The 23328-nt window shown below is 35.3% G+C and overlaps 1 protein-coding gene across 1 annotated transcript in view; it reads left to right on the forward strand.

Annotated features, from left to right (window-relative positions):
- Positions 1–23328, forward strand: part of LOC107040970 (dystrophin, isoforms A/C/F/G/H) — a 332601-nt gene that overhangs the window by 285870 nt on the left and 23403 nt on the right. The gene's annotated exons all lie outside the window — the stretch shown is intronic.

The following is a 23328-nucleotide window of genomic DNA, read 5'->3' on the forward strand; positions in this document are numbered from 1 at the left end:
GGGGGGGGGGGGGGGGGGGGTGAGATGGGGTGACAAAGCTATCTGTAAATATTTGTGAAGATTCTGATGTCGTTGCGGATTTGTGAGAGAAAGAAAGAACGGGCGGGTGACCGGTTTTAAGGACTTCTCGATTGCGTTGTAAACAGGATTTTTCTTTTGATCTTTCTCACTAATCGTTCTGGAGGTAGTAAGCTTCCAGTGGAACGTACCTAATTAGGGGTCGATACAGTGTTCAATGGTAGATTTGAGTTGTGAGGATTATACAAAATTGGATTACGAGATAACAACACAGAGGAAAAGGTTCTAGTTTCCCTCTAAAATTTGTAGTATTTTTAATAATTTTTTGATCACACTTTTACGATGAATTACTAATTACTTACGCTAATCTTCTCCATCGATAATTGTACTGGCGATTACATGACACTTATCGGAAATTCAAAAAATTCGAAAATCTATTAAAAAATCAAGATTTTCTGGGGAAATTAATGGAAAATGTATTTCAGTTTAATTATTCCCTGAAAATTAGGAGATCAGGGAAATTGAGGTCAACATATGCTTGAATTTTCAATCATTGAAAATCCGGCATAGTTTAGTACTAAATATTCACGTTTTGACCAGAAATTCAAGAAAATTGGGGAACTCTCGTTTTCCTACTCTTCAAAATTTTGAAATTGCATTCAATTTCCAGTGAAATTTGACATTTCAGGATTTTCCCCCTTAACCCCTCACGGACGGGGCCCTTTTGTTTCCAAGCATGGAGTACGCTCGATACAAGTAAAATGTAATCACTTTTAATCAACGGAAGATTCTGAAACCGATATGTAATTGAAGCTAGAGTATTCCTTTTTTCGTTGTTATTTATTTGGTTGAGTTAAATTCCATAGTTTTCGAAATAATCAATTTTAAAGAGAGTCATTCATATTTTCATGGGTCGATGCCTGACATCGACCGCGTACGTGAGGTGTTAATAGTACATTACATGCCCGAGCCTTGGAAAAAATATCACCCTCCCCCACGTGCTTGGCATCCTCGCCTTCGGCTCGGAAGGCAATCTTGCACGTGGGGGACGGTGATCTGTTTTCCATGGCGAGGTGTGTATATTAATTTTCGTATCGAGGAACCTGCAAAACGGGGTTGCAAAAAATGGGGTTTTTCATGCCCCGTGACACGTAAATCGCATTTAATGCTCTCCTGAAAATTATTAGGCAACTGTCCAAGAATTCTAATTCTTTTTCTAATAATATTCTGGATCATACATGGTCATCATCATATTTATTAAAATTCTAATTAAAAAAATTCATATATTTCCTTCATGTCTCCTTCATGTTTTGTAACATATCAAATTAGGAAATGTAAAAAAAATATCTTCCCATCGCGTCTCCCCAAAGCCGAGGAGAAAAACCCGAAGCGTTATTCACTTTATCAAGGAGATCGAAATGCTCCGTCTCCTTACAACTAGTCAGAGTAACACTCAACTCGTCAAAACGAGCTCGAAGCACCCTGGGGCATACGACCGTTGCCGTTTTTCCCCCTCTCATATCGACTTAAGATCGTGGGAGGTCAAGAGGGTTGGATAAATTCGAGCAGAAAGGGGAAAAAGGATAACACCTCGGTAACTGTAAGACGTTAGGGAAAAGTGGTTATTTCGATGGATGTCGGGGTACCATGACAACGTAAAATTCTAGTAATTTTATTTGTCGCTGTTCACCCGCTTCACTAGTCAGATTGTTAAACCCCCGCATGCCCCCAAGACACTATTCAATAAAACCGTAAACACCGGTGATACAACTACGTTTTTATTTCCCTTTCTCAAATGAAACAATCTCATATCTCTCCCCCGATCCGATAATAATACGGTTGTTAACTCAACTGAAGCAATACGCGGATCGGTCGTTCAGCTTGGATGTAAAATTTTGTTGAAAATGGGAAGAAAATATGTGGAATGAAGGATGTTGGTAACAAACGTGTAAGAAATGATATTCTAGATCTTTTGACAGGAACAAAACAAGTGGCCCATTGCACAAGTGTAAATTAAGTATAGTTTTTTTGCTAAAAATTAGCAATTTTCTTCCGAATAGATTAATCGAATTAAAACAAAAAAGTGCATGTTCGGTTTTCTGTCATTAATTTCAGATTAGTAGGGATCCTTCCTGAAGTTTAGCCTCAGGAAAATTCAATAGTTTTTTTTAAAGACAATTTGAGATAAAATTTTTTAGTGAACTGAATTTATTTTCAATTAGACAGATTGAGTGAGAACGAAATGAATGGAAAATTTGATATCACAAGAGTTCATGCTCCTGATACATTAATGTTGATGTCTCCTCGGTCGTAAGTAAATTGTTGAACTTTCATTTTTTTCCTGAATAGTTTTCTTTAAACTGGACTTAAGACCAGTATAACTTTTTTGATAATGAATTGGCAATTTGCTTCTGAACGGTAAATTGGGGATGAAGATATACCAGCCATGGATGATCCCTAAATGTCCCAAATGTCTAACATGAGCTCCATATGCCCTGGTTAAACATCTAACAGACGCCGACTAAATTAAAATTAAACTGGTTTAAAGTTCCACTGAACACTGATTAAACCTTGACGAAATCTTGGTTAAACCCTGATTAACCTTCGACTAAATCCCGATTAAACCATGATTAAACCTCGATTAAATGCTTTTTACGGCTATAATTTCAAAGCAAATGATGCGATCGCCACTATCTTCGAATTCGACTGAGATAACATCCAAACGAATAATTTAAGCCGTAATTGAAAAGATTTCGACAATTATTTTTTGAATGAGCGTCGAAAAACTAAATTTGAAAAAAAAAGCTCACAGACATACGTACGGACATGATCTAAAAACAGCATATTCGAACTCATGAGACCAAAATTACTCATTGTCATACAAGAAAAATTGAAATTTCAGATTTGACGAATACAATGCTTCCATTCCGAAGCAAAAATTGTGAATTGTCACGAATTGACTTGTTTCATGATGTTTTCGATGGCATGAATGAAGTATCACTGAAAAATGTGTAAATCGTAAATTTTTTTTAGAGAGGAACTTATATTATGAACTTTAACAATTGTCTCTCAAACGCCTGACGACTGCGGATCTTCACCGCGACGGCCCCTTAAGGGTTTTAACAGAATGCCGCTAATGTTCCAAATTTTTGAGCCAATTTCTTGCCGAAAGTTATCGATATTTTTACAAATCGAAGCACATAGATCTCCAGGAGGCGATGAAGAAGATCAGTGGGCTTTAGGTTTTCAAAATATTAGTAACTTTGAGCAGGTAATTTGTTTGAAAATTTCGCGGAAACGGTGGCCTTCTATGACCCCTTAAGGATTGTTCTCTCGCCCTGCAAATGATTTTTTGCGCGCCCCTTTCTCCTCAAACCTTAATACGTTGCGAGGGTAAGGTCATCACGATGCAGTCGGGGTTAATGTCGCGACGTGCAGCGAATGGTTCGGTCGAGCATTTTGATGCGCCAGTATTACTCATACCCTCGTCCCCTCCACTCCTTTTCATGCCCGTACGGATTTACGATTACATCTTCTCTCGCTCAGACTGGGGAATGCAACCGAGCAAATAAGCACTCTCTGTAAGCTCATACGCCTTACAAGATATCATACAGTGAATACCGATTGATGGTAACACGATTTAACAGTCATTGCTGTCACGTATCTCGTATGGAAATCAAATGCATTTTGTTTCGACGCCACGTAGGAGTGAAAAAATATTTTCCTTCTGACACGCTTATTCATTCGTGTTATTGTGAAAATAAAAACGCCGGTTTGAAAGTGATAACGAGCACTGGCTGCGCGCACGAATTGTGCCAATGCAGCAGTCCATATGGGAAATTGTTATCGATGTATTCATAGTGATAGCGCGAGTTGAATGCTTCAGGAGCTGAGGTCATCTCTTTTTTGTCGATCAAACCCAATGAAAACATTCTTTGCTCATAACCAGACTCGAGTATTTGGGGTTTTTGCTTCCTAATGGAATCATGGTATTCGTCGGACTTTGAACATTATCTAATTTTGCCTGGAAATGATGTAGAATGGTATGAAACGTGAAGAAATGATGTTTTTAGAGCTACTTTAATTGACAAATTCAGTGATTGAACAGGCGAGGCGGAAATCCCATGCCGAGGTTAAAAATGATAATTAAAAACTCAAAGTTGCGATATAATCAAATTTCAGATGGATTATTTCTTTGTAAAAAATCGAGACCGTAAAACCGTTGCTTTTATCCCTTAACTACTTAAGGGAATATCTAAATAATTCATCAGCCAATGAACTTATAGTATTTGACCCAGTGCAGAACTGTTCTCAATTCATAGCATTCATATTACAATTGCAATGAAATGTGCTTTAAAAAATTCATCTCTCCACTGTCTTGATGGACCCTGGTTATAATACAGAGAGCCCAACCCACGGCGGTTCCTTAGTCGATTAACGCGAATCTTCATTACGTTGTCCCTGGATTATACTTCAAGTCTTCTTGGTTCCCATGCCAGGGGGATTTCATCTTAATTAAAATGAAAATCGCGTTACCGCAAAAGGAGAACCATCTACATTTACCTACGACTGACTCATTATCCCCTTCTTTATTCACTATTTCATTTTTCAACTCTTTATCACTCGAGTGAAAACTTTCACTCCCTTTGTACCATTCCAATCGGTGAAGGAGAACGTTTCGAGAAGTTTTATATCGAAACTGCCTGATCGCTGATCCTCAATTTCGATTGGTCAATGAGTCGCGTGAAATTGGTAGCTAAAAACATCAATTATAATAGTACATTAGAGTACAAGGGCACAAATTTCGAAATTTATTACCGAGTGCTCTATAATATTTTATGTCAAGTCGTGCAGAAGTCGAGTTTTGAGCAGGCTGCGCGAAGCGCAGCGTGCGATAAACTCGACTTATTGCACGGCGCGACATAAAAGACATTAATTAATTCTTCCTTCTTCGATTTTCATTTGTCACGTACACTCTTAAAAATTTTTCACGACTTGTCTTGGAAATTTATTAAGTAAAGCGTCCACTGAAATTTCAAGGAATTTTGCCATTGAAAATTCATAATTTCATGGAAAAATCCATGCGAACTGTAAATTTCAATAATTATTCTGCGAAAACTAGTGAAGAATCAGGAAAATTCAGAGAAATCTCTCCTGGAATTCCAGCTTCGTCTGAATTTTCAGAGAATTCCTCCACAAATTCCTGGAATTCCAAGAATTTTACAGGAATTCCTGGAAAATTCAAGGGAATTTGACCGTAAATATTTATTTTTACTTGAAAATTCATGTAAATTGTAGAATTTATCTCTTCCCGCGGCTAAAAAAAATTGTACTTTACTTGTATTTTCAAAGAAACTTGGAATTCCATTGACTCTTTCCCCTCAAATAAAATTCAATATCTTTTCTGGAAAATTCAACCAAATTTTTTTTAACAGTACACTTTCATAAATGTCATAAATTGCAATTTCTTAAATTTTCCGTTTTTATAATTTCATTTTCTTTCATTTCGTCATGTGAAAATTCGAGAAAATTCCGCGGCTCTGGTTTTTTTTATTCGAGAAAAATCTAGAAAATTCTCGGATTTTCTGACGAATTCAAGAAAATTATTCATTTTTCTAGAAAATCAATTCACAATCCTTTTCTTAGTTTTCAACAATCACAGGTATCGATCGTGTTACTTAGAAAATTAAGAGATGATTTATCAAAAATTCAAAATTATTCAATTATTTTTCGCTTACCATTCATTTTTATCATTGATTGAGTTTTTCTTTCTATATCTTTCTATATTGATTTTGACAATGTATTCCTGAATACATGAAACGTAATGGATTCAACTTTTCCATTTTCACATCAAATGATAATGAAATTTCCATGATTTGAAAGGAAAGGATCAGCGTCCGGACGACTGATTCATAGTGACTATCACTGTAACCCAAGTCTTGCCTCGGGGTATAGTTATTACTGCATTACGAGAATCACAAATTCAATTTGAATTTTCTGTTCGCTCTGGTCTGCGGTAAATAACAGAATGATCAGGAAACTTTTGGTGTGCATAATGTCTATGCAAATGGAACGCAATTAAACTTCAAAATGCTCCGTACACTTGTCACGCCTTTAATTATCGACAACTCTGTAATTACTCAACACCCTTGCAACTTTCTCAGGTGTACCACTAAGTAAACCATTGAGATCATTAAGGATGTCATGGGGATTTCATGGATTGTGCAAGCATGCCATTTCTCCTTTTCATTTCATAAATCAAGAAAGATGATGCAATCACTTTTATATTTTTAGTTGGAACTAGGAGGATACGGCCTCTGCTCGCTTCACTCGTCAACCTTCAGTGCCCCCTGACCCTTATTTAGACCCTTGTCAGAATAAGCGTTTAAATAATTAACCTTAGTTTAACCCTCGTAACCCTTATTCTGACCCTCATCTTGACCGTTGTAACCCTTATTTTGAACCTTCTTTTGACTTGTGACACTTAATCTGACCCTTACTCTGACCCTCATCTTGACCGTTGTAACCCTTATTTTGAGCCTCATTTTGACCCTTGTGACACTTAATCTAACCCTCGTAACCCTTATTCTGACTCTCATCTTGACCGTCGTGACCCTTATTTTGACCCTTGTGGCCCTTAATTGAGCCTCATTTTGACTCTTGTGGCCTTTAGTTTTGACCCTTAATCTGAAAGTCTTAATTTCGAGTATCAAATTTACATCATCAAAAGTCGATTTGGATTTGGATAATATTAACCCTCGTGACCCTTATTTTGAGCCTTATTTTGACCCTTGTGGCCTTTATTTTCTCACTCTCACTTTTAAAGTCTTAATTTCCAGCACCAAATGTTCAAATTGCGTCAATATCGCAGTTAATGCCACTAGAAGTACTCCGTGTCTTTAATGAGGGTTCAGTAAATAATTTTTTTCATTCATCAAATACATCNAAAAAAAAAAAAAAAAAAAAAAAAAAAAAAAAAAAAAAAAAAAAAAAAAAAAAAAAAAAAAAAAAAAAAAAAAAAAAAAAAAAAAAAAAAAAAAAAAAAAAAAAAAAAAAAAAAAAAAAAAAAAAAAAAAAAAAAAAAAAAAAAAAAAAAAAAAAAAAAAAAAAAAAAAAAAAAAAAAAAAAAAAAAAAAAAAAAAAAAAAAAAAAAAAAAAAAAAAAAAAAAAAAAAAAAAAAAAAAAAAAAAAAAAAAAAAAAAAAAAAAAAAAAAAAAAAAAAAAAAAAAAAAAAAAAAAAAAAAAAAAAAAAAAAAAAAAAAAAAAAAAAAAAAAAAAAAAAAAAAAAAAAAAAAAAAAAAAAAAAAAAAAAAAAAAAAAAAAAAAAAAAAAAAAAAAAAAAAAAAAAAAAAAAAAAAAAAAAAAAAAAAAAAAAAAAAAAAAAAAAAAAAAAAAAAAAAAAAAAAAAAAAAAAAAAAAAAAAAAAAAAAAAAAAAAAAAAAAAAAAAAAAAAAAAAAAAAAAAAAAAAAAAAAAAAAAAAAAAAAAAAAAAAAAAAAAAAAAAAAAAAAAAAAAAAAAAAATTTAGAATTGATATTCCTTCCAAATGAATGATTGAATAAATGAATATTTGAAAAGTAGAAAACCTCCGCCAGCACTCGGGGCAGTACGGCTGATAATTCATTATAAATTTTGGTCATTGAAGTCGATTCAGAGAGAAGAAAATCATAATATTTTAAATTTCACAGAAAATTCAATAATATTCCACATTTTTTAGCAGCAGAAAGACGAGAATTCCTCAACTTATTCGGAGTTTTCATCAAAACATAAATATTTAGTATCAGACTCCGTTGAATTTTCAATTAATCGATCAGATTAGAGGAAATAATCGCTGAAATTGGAAATTCCATGATTTTTCCCCCTCTCAATAAAATCCACTGTCACTCTCCTGGAAATTACTCCCAAACTGTCCATGAAATTCCCATTTTGTCCTAACAGTGTCATTATCCCGTCCAATGAAATTAATCCCTCCACCTCATAATTACGGAATACCTCAGTTCTTCCCACCCGCTTCCAAATTGATTGACACCACCACTACCTACGTCAGCTCAGCTAATTACCCGAAACAATCCCGCAACAGTTTAATAGATAAACCCAAACCCAAATTAATATGATTCTTCCCGACGTGCAACCCACATCAACGCTGATGCATTTTCACACGGAGAGAATATAAAATTAAAAATTACCGTGTGAACATAGCAATCGAGGAACATACCGGAAAAACTTGAAATTTTGATTTTTTTCAACCGAACGTTTGTCATGTGAAATTAATCCTTTACGATTTAATATAATTTTTAACGGACCAAACAGTATAAAATGCGCGAACGAAAAAATATTTTTTACAAGTGTGACAAATGCTTTATTTTATTGTTTTCGTAATTTTCACCTAACGATTGTCTTGCCCCCAAACAAGATTTGTTTGAGAACTTCTTCCTCTTTTTCTCAGAGCAGTCCCCATCATCCGCCTAAAGTCGCGCGTTCCATCACTCCCCCAGTTTACTCAACTTATCCCAGAATAAATCCAACAATTTCTTTATCAGCCTGTCTCGGATATTCCCATGCTTGTTAAATAAACAGAGAATCAGGGGGATTGAGTGACTAGATCCTCGAGAGCTGTGGTAATCCCCCAAAGCCGATTCCCAAGGCAACAACTGAATTTCCGCGGTCAAATTGATTTCAACCTCGTGAATTAATCCTCAACTTGACGCAATCAGGATTTTTTCATTCAAATGAAGTAATGAGTTGCCCCGAAAATTAGCGACAATTGGTAGTGAAGAACTCACTGGTGATGCTGAGGGTTGGCTCGCGCAGAATTCTCTAGATTATCGGCCTCCGTCCGGAGAGTCAGCGAAGGTAAAGCCGAGCTTTGACGGGATTAACCGAGCTTATGGGCCGGCATGTGGTATTCCTTTCGGATTCCAACAAAGCCGGGCCCCCGTGCCCACAGTGAAAACATCAAGTATGGCATTCACGTCGGGCCAGGTGATTTTTTTCAAGGATAAAGTGCAAATTGTCGCCTCCAAACGCGTGGCATCTCGACAGTTTCATTCAGTATTAAAGGCGTCGACAAATGATCAAGCGTGTTCATTCTTTTCGGATAGTGAAGGGTGATGAATTTATGTGCACCGCTGTGGAATTTGACAGGATTGCTACTTTGCATTGCGCTGGAGTCTTGACCTCGCGTAGCGGTTCAGTTCAGTGGTTGGATTCCCGTTTTATTTGCTCTCTTTTCTCCTCATGTGCATTTTCATGTACCTTCCGGGGGAGTAATAAAAGACGAGGATTTTACGGCTTCAACTGGCATGGTCATACTCGAAAATTGTTTTAAAACTGTCGGCACGTAGTTGGGGTGGAGGAACCGTGGGGAAGATGAACCGGTACTGTGGGGTGACAGTTTTCCAATCGAAGTGTACACTGATAGAACGGATTAGTTATTGTTAACGAATGGATTTTGGTTGGAGGTTAGGGTCTATTCGGTCCCACCAAATGTTCATTCGTTAATAGTTAACGAATGTACATTTGAGGAGCCTTGTTTGACTTGACTTTCGCCATTCAAGTGAACCATTCGTTAACTATTAACGAATATTCATTTGGTCATATTCAACTCTACCATTCGTTAATAGTTAACGAATCTCGTTTGGAATAAATGAATCATTCTATCAGTGTATGAGGAGAAAAATAAATGACACATTGGGGGCGGTCTAGGGACTTTTTGCCAATTTATTTCTCAAATTTCAAGCAATAAATCTTGAAATTTTTAACAATCACTTATTCACCCGAAATTTTCATGTATTTTTTTTATTGAAAAATCAGTTAAATTCTGGAGTATTCAATGGAATTGTAAGTTTCAGGTGCATAGGGCAATGAAAATTATTAAATAGTTTGAGAATTGAAGCAACAATTTCCCTGAATTTTCAGCAGATTGAAAATTCAGATGGATGTGATTTTCCGCATTGAATTTGAAAATTCTAGATGTCATCGAAATATCAGTGATAATCTAACATAGAAAACCCAATTATCCTGAATTTCCAATCTGAATGAGAGATTCCATGAACGATTTCGTCTTAAATTGAATTCAAATTCACAACATTGAGAATTCAAGTGCAATAACTTGGTTACAAAAAACTTTTCAACTTTTCGTCGTAGACGATGTTGAAATTTCATGAACAATTGACTAGTAATTTTAACCCTAGTCTGGCCACCAGACGCGCTCCTGCGACTTTGGTCACCTCCTCGGGGATTCCCCGCCGTGTTATTTAGGCTTCATCGTTGCCGAATTCACTCTACACTACCCGAGAGCGTTTAGCGAGTTTCCGGCAACGTCGCGTCATGGGCAGTTTCATTTAAGGATAATCGAGCGAGGAGGAAATGTAGGAGGTGAGGCGGAGGGGTTTCTATTGTTTTCCTGTAGAAAACCAATCGCTGAACAATTAACTTTTCCCATTCGGATTCAAAATTCAGGCAATATTAGGGAGTATCTCCGGTTAAAAATTATTTTTGGAGCTAATCAAATTTATTTGTATCTGTTCCACGCATTGAATGGTTTTCAGATTGTTTTTTTTTTAATAAATGAAAAAATATTAATCCATGCGAAAAAGTGGCAACATCGTCGGTAGTGTTTTTCTTTTTCACCAGGAGCTGGTACCACTGGCTCGAGGGAGCTCCAATCACAACGCTTCATCGCTCTCTCTCAAGAGACGTTTAAATTGACCGCGCTACCCCCACCCGACCGGTACTTGAGACGCTGCTCGTTTGAGCCGCGTGCGCAGAAATTTCATTTTTCAGTACTTTTTTCGCTATTATTAATAAACAATGCTCCTAGGTGACAATCTTTTTCACTCAAAAAATCATTGATCAGATGTTCTAAATGTGTCTAAAGTTTCATGACTTTGGCTGCTTTTTTTCCTTGAGTTTTGCGTTTTTTTTTTGTACTTTCCATAAGATCACGGGTTAAATGACCACTTTTTCAAAAATTCATAATAAATTAACCATGTTTCCCAGCAGTCTGAAATTTTGCACACGTCTTTTCCATCATTTAAAGAATACGTAAAAAATAAAAGAGAAAAATGGCTGCTTTTTTTCTAACCCTCCTGGCTCGCCCGATTATCTTTAAGGGGTAACAGAATGCCACTATTTTTCCAAATTTTTGAACAAATTTCCGGCTGAAAGTTATCGATATTTTTGTGAATCAATGCACATTAATCTTCAGGAAGCAATGATGAAGATCAATGTGCTTTGGATTTGAAAAATATTAATAAGTTGGAGCAGGAAATTCGTTTAAAAAATAATTCATCTGTGCGATCGAATTTGTTTTCTTTAGGAATTTTGGGAAATTGTTGTTCGAAAACAATTTCTGATTTTTCAACAAGAAAATAAATACAAAACCCCGTTGAAAAAATTGTTCAAAACCAGATAAGTAACGAAGGAAAAATATGAACGTTCGGTCCACATGAAAAACTCAATCTTGTTGAATTCATAAGATGAATACGAAATTCGAAAAACAAGTCGATCTTAAATTGAATTCAAATTCATAAGATTCAAAAATCAATTCTTTTATTCCATGAAAATTGATAGAAATGCACAGAATTCCGGTAAATACATTCTTAAATTTTTAATGCATCATAAAAATTCAGCATAATTTAGTAGTGAATATTCATGTTGTGATTAAAAATTCAAGTAAGTTCAAGAATTCTCATCTGCCTGCTGCTCAAACACTTGAAAAATCAGGAAAATTCAGAGAAATCTCTCCTGAAATTCCAGATTCCTATGAATTTTCACGGAATTCGTTCAAAAATCCCTGGAAATCGAAGAATTTTATCGGAATTCCCTGAAAATTCAAGGGAAGTCGGCAGTAAATATTTATTTTCACTTGAAAATTTATGTAAATTGTGCAATTTCCGTCTTTTTGTCGCTCAGAAATTGGGGTTCACTTGAATTGTCAGAAAAACTTGAAATTCCATTGCCTTTTTCCCCTTGAATCAATTCAATTTCTTTTTTCGGAGAATTCAGCCAAATTTTTTCAACAGTTTAATACCCATCTCTAATTCTTAAGAATCAATTACCAAATTTCAATAACAAAAATCCCAGATAATCAAGGTCATTCTAGTCAGTGTCCAGTATCCCTGAAAATCAAAACCTTTTTTCTCTGCTTTTTCATTCTTGGCATGTCTGCGATTTTTTCCGGTTTAGGTTTCTGATAGGATCTATTTTCACTTTGGTCGGGTGGAGGTCTGCCCGATGGGATCATTAAACCTGTTTGATGGGGCTTATGTGGAGCAATCACTGCATCCTACTCGATGACTTTTAATAATGACTATTTTTTTTTGTTCCGATCTCGTCCTTCAGACTGGGCATTTATACAAGTTGTGCGTGGTTCAATGACTGTATCCTATAACCCCATTTATACCGTCTGTATTTCGTAACGCATGACGAGACACATTCGTGAGGTACATCCCGTTGTACATTACTCAATCCCCGTTTCTCAAGCCTACACAATGCTAAACAATGATGAGGAGAACAAAAAAGCCACTTGGTGTGCGAAAAAAAAATGTCGACGGTTGAAATTCTTTGAGGTGTAAATATTCACGATGGACATGTACGTAGAAATGAAATGGCCATTGACAATTGATGTGTCAAATTCGCGCGAGTGCTTCAGCGAATTCAGAGGGGAATTATAAAAAAAAAGTAAAATAAAATAAAAAAACAACTGGTGTAAATGAGAGGAGAGTCATCAATCACCTCATTCATCTGTTCTGGGAGAATGTGTCTCTGAATTTCGGGGAAATGGGTTCATGAAATGGATAAAAAAAACATCGCCAAAGGCCGCGAAACGCCAACAGCGAATGGAAAAATATGAACGAGACACGGGAACTTGGTTTTTTTACTCCAGTTTCACGGGAGTTATTTCGGGCCGACACTTGCGTGAGATGAAGATCACTCCGGTCACCGTACTCGCGTGTCCGGAGACTGCAAGGAGAGACAAAGAGCAGACTGTCCGAGTGGAGGCCTGGGAGGCACGAAAAATTGGTGCTACAGTTATTTTGATTGTTTGGGGGGTTTTCGGAGGGGTTCAGGGTCCAAGAGAAGGATAAGTGCGGATTTTCAGGAACATGTCACTGATTTTCAGAAATTTATGCCCAATTATTAGGGATTAGCGACTGTGAAATTTGGTGAGTGCAGAATTCTGAAATTTAGTGATTTTCGCGCCAATTTTCAGAGCCATGGGATGCATCTCTAATTTTTCGCAATCTATCATCAAATTTCAGTGATTATTTTTCCCAGTCGGATTTCGACCAATCAGAGCGCAGTATGTGAGGCTACCCGACAGTTTCGTTTCGGATATTTCCTCCTAGCTGTTGAATATTTCGCAGTGCACTGATCGAAAAAATTATTTTTATTGAGGTGTTGTTTTCTTGGAACAAGTAGTACTTGAACCAATGTCAAATAAATAAGATCTTACAGTGAATATCAATTATTTCTTCTTGAGATACATTTACTTGAATCAAATACAACAGTCGTTGGCGTCAAAAGTTCTATTTTTTTTAACCTAATATAATCTCCAGTCGAGAAATTTTCTACTTTCATGAATTGATCAAAAATTCGTACCTAGGAGATGATTACATTGAGGAATTAATTGAAAGTTGTTTTCTCGAATGAAGCCGATGTTCAAATTGAGCTTTCCGTACATCACATTGAATGAAATTTGTGATATCCAAGTTTGTGTTGAATTGCCGTAATCTGTGATTCTGTTATTGTAAACTAATGCGATTTTTTTTGTCAAGAAATATAAACTTCGTTCAACTCAGCGATATCTTACTATACAATCTCAAAACTTTTTCCGCGTAACAATATTCATCCTGATTCGACATACGAAATGTTCACTTCAATTATAATTCACTTGGAACAACGTATGATCATGTTGATCGAGATAACAACGTATTTAGTCATGAGAATAATTTTTATTTTTGAGTAAACCAACGAATTTCTGGAGTTAGCAAACTTTTGGCTAGAAAGAAATCAAATACTCTCATTATTGCGACAAATAAAAAGAAATTTCAATTCTAGATTAAGAAAATACGTTGTTTTTTAACTCGAAAAGACGACAAGTACTTTTCAGGAGAGTGACATTGAATCGGATTTCCGGTAAGAAAATTATGAAATTTCAGATTTCATTGAAAATTCAATGGAATTCCAAATTTTTGAACAACACTGAGATGAAAACTTCTCAACCTATTTGAATTTTCAATTCATTGAAAATTGAAGAATATAATGACTAGAGTTTGCCTGATTTCTACTCATTTTCAGGAAATAATTGAACTGAAACTTACAGTTCTCTCTGATTGTTCCTTGAAATTCTGACTTTTCAATTACGAAATTCTCTAAAATTTCACTGGAACTGAAATGTGATGGAAATTTCCAAAAAGTGTACCACAAATTTCAGTCAGAAATTTGTAACAGTGAACAATTGCTTATAGATTCCTAAAAATCAATGACATGCCTCTGAAAATCAAAACTTATCATTTTCTCTGCAGAATTTGAAGTAAAATTTCAGCAGAAATTTAGCTTCGTTCAGGCAAATAACGACAACATTCCACCCGTTTGACCAAATTAATTACATTTTATTGATTCAATTCTGGATCAGTGAAATAATGAAAATATCCTCCTTCAGACCGGAATTAAAAAATAGTGAATAGTTATGATGTACTATAAACAATCAGAATCGCCTCACTTGTTGGATTAAACTCGGATGTACGTTTTTTAAAACTCGTAAACGTGAAAAAAGTATCCGCATGAGTGTATTGATCAGCTGACGGGCACGGGTGTAAAGCCTCTCAGCGGCTTACCACCATTCCCACCGACAAATCCCCGGGATAAAATTCGTCCGGATGTCGAGGGCGATCTGTCCTTCATTATTGCGGCAACTCGATTATCGAGTTCCCCGGGGATGTTTATGCTTCATACGAAAATCTGGTAATTGTTGGATTAAACCGCCGCCCACTGGAGATTTAGACATCAGATATCCACGAATTAAAGAACATAAAATATTCATCTATAGTCGGAGGAGAAATCGATATGTTGTGCAGTTGCGGAAATGAATGAGTCCGTACCATTCGCGTCAAATTTTATTTCGTGAGAAATCACCTATTTCAGAAAATAATTGAACTGAAGAGTCCCATGTAACCTAGTTTTTCGTTAGATCTTATTTTCTTCTCAATGCAAAAAATTCTCTTTTCCCCTCCCACGCTGAACCGAAATTTCCCTGACGTGCTTACGTTAACGCACTTACCCCTCCTAACGAGATAGATCGCTCCAGTAAAACCTAAAACACGAGAACTGCTCTCAACTCGAAAATCAATTATCGAACTCAGGACTCATGCAAGTGATCCCATTGACTCATGTAACGTTCCCCAACCGTCCAAGAGACCCCTACCTGCTGGACGCTCCCAGACCTAAGCCCCATATTCAACATCGTCAGCTATTCAAGAGCAACTCGTATAATCCCCAGCTCTTGTGCATTAGCATTAATTCGACCTCCATCCGTCTCAGAAAGTCTGCAATCACGAGCACCGCATTGACTCACATTTCAATCATCGCCTGGAATGCCTCCGAATTTTTTTGCACTGTTAGAATTTTTTTGAAATTTCATGGAAGATATTATAGTAAATCTCAAGAGAGTGACATTGAACCGGATTTAGGGAAAAATTGATTACGAAATTTCAGGTCTTACGTAGCATTAACACTGACAGAAAAAAATTAATTTTATCAAGAGAATTTGGTTGTTAATTTTAAAATAAACATAATTTCATAGTGAATACCAGTTATCTCTTCTTGAGATACCTACATTTGATTGGGAGAAATCGAACTTCTCTAGAATTGAAGTTGCTCTTATTTGTCGCAATAATGAGAGTATGTGATTTCTTTCTAGCCAAAAGTTTGCTAACTCCAAAAATTCGATGGTTTACTCAAAAATTAAAATTATTCTCATGACTAAATACGTTGTTATCTCGATCAACACGATCATACGTTGTTCCAAGTGAATTATAATTGAAGTGAACATTTCGTATGTCGAATCAGGATGAATATTGTTACGCGGAAAAAGTTTTGAGATTGTATAGTAAGATATCGTTGAGTTGAAAGAAGTTTATATTTCTTGAGAAAAAAAAATCGCATTAGTTTACAATAACAGAATCACAGATTACGGCAATTCAATACAAACTTGGATATCACAAATTTCGTTCAATGTGATGTGCGGAAAGCTCAATTTAAACATCGGCTTCATACGAGAAAACAACATTCAATTAATTCCTCCATGTAATCATCTCCTAGGTATGATTTTTTGATCAATTCATGAAAGTAGAAAATTTCTCGACTGGAGATTATATTAGGTTAAAAAAATAGAACTTTTCCATTTTTGTGGTGAATACATGTGACTTGACGCCAAGGACTGTTTTATTTGATTCCAGTAAATGTATCTCAAGAAGAAATAATTCAGTAGCTCATCTGAGTTTTTAAGGAATATCTTCGAATCTAAGGGAGATAACAAAATTTTAGTAATAACCTTTTTTCCAGAGCGATTTAAGTGCTATGGAAAAGGTTTTGTCAAAATTTTTGCTATCTTCCTCAGATTCTGAGATATTCATTGAAAACTGGCAAATAGTCAAAATCGGCTTAAACCGTTTTACCACTTCGCTGCTGAATTGACATTCACCGTAAGATTTTATTCATTTGAAATTGGTTCAAATATATGATACATCTTCCAAGAAAGAAACATCTCAATAAAAATAATTTTGTCTATCAGTGTGTTCCACTGAAAATTCAATCAAGTTGTCAAATTTCCATTCCACTCCAAAAATTTCCGGAATTTGGCACGGAAAATTCAGACGAAAATTTTTAACAGTGAAAAAAAGCTCATTTTTTCTTTATTCTCCTCGTCTCCGGTCTCTGGAGTGGTGCGTGGTCGTTGGTGAGGCGCGTTAAAACGCTCTAAGAACCCGAAGAAAGGGCTTATCTGACGCACTGGCGTAGGATGACAACTCCAACGCTCCAACATCTCTCTTCCTCATTTATATACACACATTGTGCACGTGTGTTCGAGTGGCAACGAGACCTCTCTTTCGTGTAAGTCCCGCACAGGCCTTTCAGTGCAGTGCCGGTTGTCAACGTGAATACAACCGTATTTCTGTCCCATGGTGAAGCCCGGACCTCGTGGATTTTTCATTCCTCTTGAATATTATATACCACACACCGAGGGGGAATCGCATAATCGAAGGATACATGATACCATGTACACAACATGGTACACATCGAGGAGAGAAGAGGGTTCACGTAATGCAGACGTGAAAAATAATATTTTATTTCTCATCGGTATTCAATTTCTATTTTTAGCGCCGGGAATTTTGTGATTATCTTGTTTTTTATTTATTGTTCAACCAAACCAATGCAACTTTCAACCAAATATTCATGTGATTCAGTGAGGGGAAGTAGATGTAGTGAAGTGATTCGGTATTTATTTGGGGGTAATTAGTTAATTAATTGCGATATGGAGATGATTGATAATTCGAGTGTCGATGTGATATCGAGCCAGAGTGTTACGATCAAGGAGTATGGGGATGAGGATATTGGCGGAGAGCCGGGTGACAGGATGTCATTGAAAATTGATCTGTCAATGGCCGAGCAGTTCTACTATGAAGTCATATCTTCCTTCGAGCAGGAGGAGGTATTTCATTATTTATCATTATTAATTTGTAATGATGGAAAAATATTCAGTCGTAAAGTCGATTTTGACTGTTGATAAGTTTTTGATGAATAGCTCGGAATCTAAGGGAGACTGCAAAATTTTTGTCAACATCTTTGCTGGAGGGCGAATTGAGAGCTACAAAAAAGGTTATTACGAAAATTTCGCTATCTCACTTAGATTCGGAGATATTCGGCGAAAACTGAGCTGTGAGCTAAGTCGACTCGAATCGTTTTACCGCCTCGCTATACTCACTTGAAATTTAAGGGATAGGTGACTTCGCTTAATTCTTAATGATTTAGGAGGAATTTCCAGGAGAGCGACATTCAATTTGATTTGAGGGGTGGGCGAATCATGAATTTTCATATTTTTGAATTTTCAATGACAAGATGTCCTAAAATTTCAGTGGAAATTGAACACGATAAAAAGTTCCGGGGTTTGAGCCGAAAAATTCAGGCAAAAATTTTTATCAGCGCAAAAATCTGAACAAAATCAAGAGTGATCTAGATCGTATACTTGAAGAAGTCCCGTGAGAGTTTTCATGTTCAGTGTTACCTGAGTTATATTCAAGCTCAAAGTTGCCATGGTTTTCTGAAAATTCGTCTCATACACGGTAGACAGCCCGGAGGTTCGGAATAAAACTTCGAAAATCCAACTACTTATGATATTTTTACCGGATATTTTCATTGGTGGGGCTTCTAGACGCTTCAACATGAGGTGTCAATTTTTTTTTATTTTTCTGAGGCTTTACTGCAGTGTAATATAAAAAATCGGAAAATGTGTGGCGCGGCGCTCATAGCCCGGCCAACGGAGTATTAATGACAAAATTCTCTGAAATTTCAATGTAACTATCACTTGACAAGAATTTTGAACAAGGGTACTGGAAATTTCATCCACAAATTATCAAAGCGTAGTTGTCTGCGAGATGAAGTTTCTTGGGAGGATATTTCCGGGGTGTTGTATGAGACACGATTTGTTGACACATTTATACTCTGGCGTAATAATCACGGGGATTAAATGGCAGACCGAGGCATGAAATGAAGACATCTTGATCGAGGTTTATCTCGCCGTTTCTATCTGATCAAGACACAAATTTAAAATACACTCAATTAAATTGCAGTGATTAAAACATGATGAACACCGGGAATTGCACATAAAAACCATAAGTGACTAATTAGTACTCAATCAATTGATCCTTGGAGACATAAAACTCGTTCGGTTAATTATATCCATCGACTCGAAATTTTTCTCCTGATGAAAAAGGAATACACTATAATTGATGACGTTATAATGCGCACAGTGGTGCCCATGGTTCCGTCCGACCAACAGTGAATTTTAAAAATTTATTGAATTGAATTGCGGCAATTGAAACCCGAATAAAAAATATCGAGGAATAATTAACACCTTGAAACTCACATGAAAACCATATTTGACTAATTGAGCATTCAATTACTCCCCCCATTAAAATTCTTTGGGAATGAAATTCATTCACTTAATTATTTCAACGAATGCCACGTTGCCCCTACATTCCTCCACCCAAAATGATAAACTGTGGAATGAAAAATTCAGAGGATAGAAAAGTGCACGATAAATTTCGCATCTGGATAAATTCATATGATTCCAACATTCAATTTAAAAAATTAAAATTTATTTAGTCAAGGGGTAGTTCGCCCAAGGAAAAAGGTTTTCCATTTTTTGAGAAAATTTTTTTGAAAGGACTGTATGATATAAAACTGTCTCCGACCCCTCGAAATTGAAATTTTCAATTTTTTGTAACCGAAAATTTAACTTGGAAAAATCTTCAACGTATAAACTAAAAAATAGTTTTTTGAAATGTTAAAAATTGAAAAAATTCATTAAAATCCGTCAGAAAAAAAATTGCTCGTTGTACCAAAGTAATTATCTCCATTAACCACACATTTTCCTTTATTTCCGTACAAAATGAACTCGCAATGATTAAAACCCAGAAAATTCTGACGTTGCACTGAATTTAACACTTTAGTCTTTTCCTGATGCACAAAGTTATCCCCATATATTTTTATTGGAGATTTATTTCAAGTTATTCAAAATAAATAACTTGAACCACGATTCAAAAATCGTTGGAAAAAAATAGTCCTAGGCTGAAGGCCCTCGGGCGATGGCCAGTCACAAGCTGCTTGTGACAAATTCCGTTAAAAATAATAAATAAAAATAAGTAGTACTTAAGGTTTACCCCAGAACAAAAATATGTCGTACAAAAACGCAAATTATAAGATAAATGATTTTTTTTCGCAAAAAATTGAGTTTTTTAAGGAAATTTATTTCTGGGGTAAACCTTTTCTTAATTTGCAGTAACTGAGAATAAACTGAAAAGTATTGAAAAATCTTCAATCACCGTCAATTTCACATAAAAACCATGAATGACTAATTAAACAATCAAGCACTCCTTTCATTAAAATGCTTCAGAAATAAAATTGCCCCAATTAATTGTCTCCACTAACCCCATATTTTTTTCTCTCATGGAAAAAATCAGCTCTCAATTGAGAAAGCCCAGGGAGCTCAAAAGTACAACCAAAATATTTATCATTTTATTCTTTTCATGATACACATATCAAACCTCGAAGTGAAAGATTCATAAAATTAAATTACGCTAATTGCAACGAAAATGAAAAATATTTGGCAATGAATAACGCCTGAAATTCTCCCACAAAGAATAATTTATGCATCAACCATCCAATTACTTCTCCATTAAAACCCTCCATAACTTTTCCAAATTTCTTTGGAATTTATATTCATTCGATTAATTATTTCTATCAACTCCATATGTTCGCCGACTCTAGATCTAATATTGGGGATTCACTTCAAGTTGCATTTTCAGTTATAAAAACAAAATTAAAATCGGCACTGATTGGAAATGGAACGAAATGTATTGAAAAATCTTCAATTTCGCATAAAAGCCATGAATGACTAATTAAGTAATCAAGCACTCCCTTTATTAAAATGCTTCAGAAATAAAATTGCTCTAATTAATTATCTCCAATTAATTAGCCCCAAATTTTTTTCTCTCATGGAAAAAATCAACACTCAATTGAGAAAGCCCAGGGACCTCAAAAATACATACAATATTCTCCATTTTATTCCTTTTATGATACACATATCAAACCTCGAAGTGAAAGATTCATAAAATCAAATTACGCTAATTGCAACGAAAATGAAAAATATTTGGCAATGAATAACGCCCGAAATTCCCCCGCAAAGAATAATTTATGTATCAACCATCCAATTACTTCTCCATTAAAACCCTCCATCAAATTCCTTTTGAAATCATATTTATTCGATTAATTATCTCCATTAACCCCACATTTTCCTTTATTCCCATACAAAATGAACTCGCAGTGATTAAAGCCCAGAAAACTCTGAAGTCACACTGAATTTAACATCAGTTAGTCCTTTCCTGATGCAGAAAGTTACTACATATCTCGCAAAGTCACCATATCTCTCCATGTTATCAAAATCTAAATAATAAAATTAACGAAACTAAATTCCCGTTATTGGATGAGAAATATCTGAGAATAGTGAACCCCCGAAATTCCCCTCGAAGAAATAATTTATTCATCAGCCATCCACTTACTCCTTCATTGACCCTCGGCATCAAATGTCTTCAGAAATAGAATTCATCCGATTAATTAGTCCCATCCGCCCCACACAGTCAACCCCAAATGATCCTTTTATAAAAAATTTGAAGATAACTTCGAAGTTTCTGATGAATTTAGCGTCGGAGTGAATGCCACATTTTCCTCGCTCTCCCAATAAAATGGACCCCACATTGTGAATCTTCGAAGTTCCAGTAAAACACAGTATTTTAGTCTTTCCATGATGCACAGAATGTTTCCGCACTGTTCCTCTCCTCAAAACTCAAATTCAAAACTCAAATCCAACAAACTATTTTAAAAATAATCAAATTTCCTCCCAAAAAAATTAATTACTCATCAGTCAAGCAATTACTAGGGGAGGTTGGGGTGAAATGGACACTTTTGACGTTTTTTTGAATATATTAGTGACGGGGTGAAATGTTGATGAAATTCAATCTTTTTTTTTTTAATACAAAGAACAATTCTTTCCCTTTGTGATGCACCTAAACTGAGCAATATTGATAAATTTGTTTCTGAATTATGAATAATTTTAAAAAAGTCTAAAGTATCCACTGTACCCTACCCTCCCCTACTCTTCCTTAAAATTTCCCTAGAAATAAAATGATTCAATTAATTACCCCCACACATTCGACCTCGCACGATCTATCAAAAAATTACAATATAATTACAACTAACCAGATCAACTCTTTTTTAAACATTCTAGATAACTCTGACGTTCCAAATAAATTGATCATCTGAGTGAATGCCACATTTTCTCCACTCTAAAAAAATACACTATCGATTGTGGATTTCCGAAGTTACAGTAAAACCAGTATTTTAATCCTTCCGTGATGCACATAATGTTTCTGAAGTCTCCATCTCCTTAGAAATTCAAATTCAAAGAAAAATTGTCTGAGAATAATCAAATTTCCACCCAAAAAAATAAACTACTCATCAACTAATTAATCTTCCTTAAAATTTCTCTAGAAATAAAGTAGATTCAATTAATTACTCCCACTCATTCGACCTCAAACAACTCATTGAAAAATTACAATACACTGTTAAAAATTTTCGCCTGAATTTTCCGTGCCAAATTCCGGAAATTTTTATCGTGTTCAAGTTCCACTGAAATTTCATGAGTTCTTGTCATTGAAAAATCAAATATTCCATTGATTTTCTGTTCAACTGATCTGGAAATCAATAAAATACTTGATTTTCAGTTCAATTATTCTCCGAGAATTCAGAAAAATCCGGAAAATTCACGGAAAAATTGAAAATTCATGTAATTTTGTTTCTGAATATTCATGTTCCACTCAAAATTCAGCCAAGTTGTGAAATTTCCATCTCACTCTCACTGAAAACTCATGAATTTCCGTGAATTCTACTCAAAACTTGAAATTTCATAACCACTTTTCCCTAAATCCGATTCAATGCCATTCTCATGAGAGTTCCTATAATATCTTCCGTGAAATTCCAAAAAAATTTTAACAGTGCACAATTACGACCAATCAAATAAACTCTATTAAAAATTCAAAATAACCCCGCAGTTCCAAATGAATTGATCATCTGAGTGAATCCCCCATTTTCCCCACTCTCCCAAAAAAATGACCTATCGACTCTAAATCTCCGAAGTCACCGTAAAAAACGAACCACATTATCCCTCCAATTACTCTTCCTTAAAATTCCCCCAGAAGTAAAATTGATTGAATTAATTACCCCCACACATTCAACACCCAAGTACCCGGTAAATTTAGCATCCGAGTGAACCCACGATTCGCTCAGTCATCCCCGAAAAATGCGGTTTTAAAACACACAAAGAGAGAAGCAGACAGAGTTAAAAAGTAAAATGAGGAGCGGTTCGAGGTACTACAAATGGTTTTGCTCGTATGAATTGAATCGAGTTGAAAAGACCCAGTGCAGTCCAACCGACTCCCGAGCGAGTGAGACCATTCAGCCGGGGGGGGGG

Source organism: Diachasma alloeum, unplaced genomic scaffold (genome assembly GCF_001412515.2).
Source record: "Diachasma alloeum isolate Michigan unplaced genomic scaffold, Dall2.0 Dall_scaffold_00351, whole genome shotgun sequence".
In the NCBI taxonomy this organism is placed as follows: Eukaryota; Metazoa; Arthropoda; class Insecta; order Hymenoptera; family Braconidae; genus Diachasma; species Diachasma alloeum.